The sequence below is a fragment of the Helianthus annuus genome, chromosome 15 (assembly GCF_002127325.2).
Source record: "Helianthus annuus cultivar XRQ/B chromosome 15, HanXRQr2.0-SUNRISE, whole genome shotgun sequence".
NCBI classification, from domain to species: domain Eukaryota; kingdom Viridiplantae; phylum Streptophyta; class Magnoliopsida; order Asterales; family Asteraceae; genus Helianthus; species Helianthus annuus.
Genome location: NC_035447.2, coordinates 169228417 through 169233694, shown reverse-complemented (window position 1 = coordinate 169233694; position 5278 = coordinate 169228417).

Genomic DNA, 5278 nt, shown 5'->3' with positions numbered 1-5278 from the left:
CTTATGACCGGCTATATCATACTTTATTATGCACGCTTATCACTCCCGCATCTCTGGCACTAAAACGATTCCTTACCTGGGTATTCAACCCTTACTAGGAACGTTACCACCTCAAACGGATCTAAACCGTACTCCCCGAAAACCTTAGCATTAGTGTACTCATAGCATCTCTAAGACTCGAATGTAACACTCATTACCCGACATCACGGTATAAATCTAAGATTTGAGTTCTGAGTGCAATTCCTAAATCTACTTAGTATCACCTTCATCCATTAAAACACTACACACCTCCCTACACGAACGTTTCCTTCAAATTTCGGGACAAAATTTTTCAAAGTAAGGGAGACTATGATATCCGTTAAAAACGGGTCTCAACGGTACCCGACCTGTTATGTAAACCGGAACCTATACTTATTTAACGAGAATGTAATTTCTTTCCTTTATTTCTTTTTACTTATTTTGAGATGTGTTATTCTTATTTAATTAATATAAATTTTATTTATATATACAGTTAAGCCATAATTAGTTTAGTCAAACTAGTCAAATTATAAGATTAAGCAAAATAGTCATCAAAACTCAAGGGGCCAAAGTGAAAATATGATATTATAAATGTTCAATTGAAATTTGCATTGTGTTGTTTCAGATCGAAACGAACGTCGCTTCCGCTTCACTTTTTCTTTTGGTAATTGTTGTCAAATAATTAAAGTTTTTAACTCCAAATTAATGACAATTAGACATTAGTTTCATAACTAATGATCAAAGCTAAGCTTTAAAAGGGCCTAACAAGTTACTATCACCACGCACCTCGCCGAACCACCATAGCCACCTTTGTTTCACCGGTGTGTTCAAGTCAGTAGGCCCATCAATCCCAGCGAACTCCACCGGTGACAATCGCGAATCATCACTATCAGCGTTCCTGTCCTTCTAGCTACGTCAGATATCTTTTGATCGATAAGTTATACGTTGGACACCTCTGCACCGCTACGAAACTGCGCTCCTCTCCTAGTTCTTTGCTGTTTCGAAGCGCGTAACTCCGGTTCTGAAGGGGTATGGTCCCAGATCTCGCGTCAGTCAGCATCGACCGCGAGTGACCATTACCCTTATCAAAACCCCCATTAGCTAACAACCTACTTATGTCCATGCGGGAACACATCGACACAGTGGGTGAATCCAATCTGTCCAGTGATGGAGGACTTACCTGGAATATTAGAACGGTAGAGTGATGCGGCATAGCATCACATCTGGTGTATGAAAACGGAAGTATTCACAGCGATTCGGCCTCGCACCGCGTCCAGTGAACACTTCTATCAATACAAGGAAGCTGGATAACAGCAACAGTCACCACAGGCGACGATGCGGCTAGCACCGCATCTCGCGTATTTCTTGATCACAAGCAAGAGACGCGATAACATCAGATGTTACCGCAGGCAGCGATGCGGCTCGCACCGCATCCTATACGCCCAACAAGTGGGACTGACACACCAGTGCAAGTAGCGCCAATGACAGTCATCTGTCAGGGCTACGTAAGCAACAGACTTAGGGGTGTTCAGAATTCGATTCGAATTCGAAAAATTCGAAATTCGACTCGATTCGAATTCGATTAAAAATGTTCGAATTCGAGTTGATTCTATTCGAGTTACGTAATCGAATTAGAATCAAACACGAATTTATGATTTTCAATTCGATTCGATTCGAAATTCGAATTCAATTTATATATTTTTTTTAATATATGTATATACACACACAAACATATATGTACACACACATATAACTTATAACCTTGGCCAAAGTATGAACTACATCCATAAGTAATAATTTATTATTCATAACATTATTAAACCTTCTAACAAATAGCCCATACACCTTATTTCCAAATTTTTACCTAACTTAAGTCGCTACCAATAACCAACATATCTTCTAATTTTTGGTGTTTTGACATATTCATAGTTAATTAATTTTGCAGATTATTATATTTTATGTTGAATGTAATTATTTGTAGTAGTTTTAAAAATGAAAGTAAAATAATTTATTGTTTAGAATGAATTTGAATTAAATCGAATTTATTCGAATTCGGTTCGAATTCAATTCGAATTCGAGTTTCAAATACTAATCGAATCGAATCGAATACGAATTCATGTAAAAAAAAAAAATTCGAAAAATTCGATTCGAATAATTCGAAAATTCGTTATTCGATTCGATGAACACCCCTAAACAGACTGACGTGGCGTAACCTCCACACCCGACAAGCTTGACACACCTGCAAAGGTGCAGCACGTCGTCAGTCTGTCCTCATCCTCCTCCTTCACTCCTCGGCTATAAATACCAACCCCAAACCAGGTTTGAGGTATCTCTTCACAACTCTCTCACTACTACTACTATCATACTTTGCTTCCTAAGCAGATTACTGATTCTCACGCCGGATAGTGGTAACAAGGAGCACCCCCCACCCCATCCTCCTTGTTACGAGTCACGGTTTGTTCCCTTGTGCAGGAGATCAACCCACCGGTGATCCAGTCAACGATCCTCGGGAGGAAGGGATTAACCCTTCTTGACGAGACCAGTGAGTTAACCCTGCCACGTTAACCATTGTTTCATCAGGTTCCGCAGCTATACTCGAGACTTTCTTGATGACTAATATCACTCCAATTTGAGAAGGTACTGTTTCATATATAAGTAACACTTAATAAATGGAAACCCCTAAAGTTAGAAAATGGAAGTTGTAACTTTTGTTTTGGTTATAAAATACTGGTAATGCAATAAGGTTATGGAAGAAGAAGGTGTCCATGTCGAATTCTTATTGTTTAATATCGTATAAATTTTTTTTGGATAATATTAAGTAAGCGTTCACTAGATTAATTATAATAAATGAGTTTGTAAATCTAATAATAAATAGTATACAATAATGCAGTTATAGCACTTACATAGTTTTCTTGTGGTTATATACTTGTATAAACATAAAATATTAGTTTTGCTGATAGTTTATTAGGTTATATATATGGCCCAATATGTTTATGATATAAACAAGTTGATGAATATATGGTGTTATGGGAATATATGGGCCATTTATAAATTGCTAAATGGAATATGCAATCATGTTTAGGGAAGAACTGATGTAAGGATTACTTATATATACTAGTCTATTACTATAATCTAATTAAGCAAATTATATATATATTATTTACACATTATGTTGCTAGTTAAGGGTTTAAATGAGAAGAATTTTTTTGTGAGAAAAAAAGAAGAGGTTTCAACCAATAAGTATGCTTCATTTTACTTCATTTAATATTTGCATAGTATGCTTCATTTTACTTCATTTAATATTTGCATTTAATTTTAATATAAGGGTATATTGGTAAACTTACATAAATCATTAAATTGTATTTTTCCCCTTTAACAACTAACTAAATTAAATTTGTAACTTCTTTTCAAAATATATACTTTTTTCAAATTAAAAAAAAACAACTTAATTTAAAGTGTAGAATAAATTACTAGTTGTGTATGATAAATTACGAGTTGTTTATGATATATTTCGAGGTGTGTAGGATAAATTTCGAATGTATAAGAATAAAATTCTATAATGTGTGCCTATATGTAGGAAAATTTTGATACGTGTAGGTTTTGTAGATTATATGTAGGATAATTAATGATTAGTTGACTAATTAATTAAAGAGAGAAAAATTAATGATATGAGTTCTAAATCAAATAGTATTTACTAATATGCCCTTTCTTTTTTTTTTCTCACATTAAATTTCTTCTCAAATGAAACTTCCTCTATGTTGCTATCTATATATACATTTGATGCTTCCAAATGTTTGCATGCCAACAAATTGATTATTAATCTCACTACTACAAAGTCATATTATGGATACATTAGATTATAATAAGACCTTAAAAAAATAATTATTTATACCAAAACCCAAATCATGGAATTATTTTATAGTTGATTTTTGTTATTTTTTTATTATTCATCTATTAGGGTGATTTCTATCTTTCGAAGATTTCCCAAGCCGTCTATTGTTTAAGGAAGATTAAAAAGGATGCAAACTGTGAGTAGATTCGACTTTTTCTCCTTTTTGCCATTAACTATTTAGTAAACTTCCGTTTTACTCCTTATGGTTTGGTCACTTTAACGGTTTTGCTCCAAACCTTTAAAAACAGCCAGTTTACTCCCTGATCTATGAAACCCTTCATGATTTGACTCCCCACCTCTAACTCCATCCAAATTGTTTATTAACTAAAAGGGTATTTTGGTAACTTCAAATATAAAACTCAGGGTATTTTAGTAAAACTAAAAATAATGATAACCATCATCTCTTCTCTCTCTACCCCTCTGCAATCTCTCTTCTCTCTCTCAACCCTACCCAGCCACCATCAGCCCCATCATCATCGCCGGCGACCGCCCACCACCATCAGACAACAACCACCTATCTTCTCTCTCCCAACAACCTCGTCCTCCACCCACATCCACTGCCACCTCCGCGTCCAGCCTCTTCTGCCACCCATATCCACCACCGCCTCTTACGCCACCTATATCCACCACTACCACCGCTGAGAACCACCCACAACAACCATCTTTCCAGGACCCTAACCCTAATCTCCGACCACCACCTGCAACCATGATCTCCTTTCACCATTTACCTCCACCTGAAAACCCTAAATCCAAAACTCATTGTTGATTCATTTGAGCAGATCCGACCATTTTTGGGGATTTCAAGACAAGTATTTTTTAATATACTTATATTACCAATTGAACATTTACCAAATACACTCTATTCACCTCCAAAATTTGAGATAGAGTTGGTAAAATTTCAAAACAGTCTTAGAGCTTATTTTAAGAGCCGTAAAAAAGAAGTCGTTTTCTTTGAGTGGGTTTACCTAAAAACAAGGCATGCTAATCTATAGGTAATTAATTTACTTTTCTTTTGTGAGTTTTTTTTAATAAAGTAAAATATTATTACAGGCTATTCCAATTCCTTCAAACAGAGCATCTCATTTTAAAGATATATTCAATTCAGCTGCTGAAAAGTTGGGATTTAAGTTTATGGAATTAAAAAGTAAGTCGTATGCATAAATTAAGAGCTTTTGGAATGTTTTGTCATATGTAAGCATAATGGATTAGGGAAAAAGGGATTTTTTATTTCTGTTTCAGATTTATACTTGTTGTGGCAGCCGGAGGTGGGAGTGATTACGGCGGCGATGGGTTTAGGTATTGGGGAAGATACCGGCTGTGTGATGGTGGTGGTGGTCGGGCGATGTGATGATGGTAGCGGTTGTGATG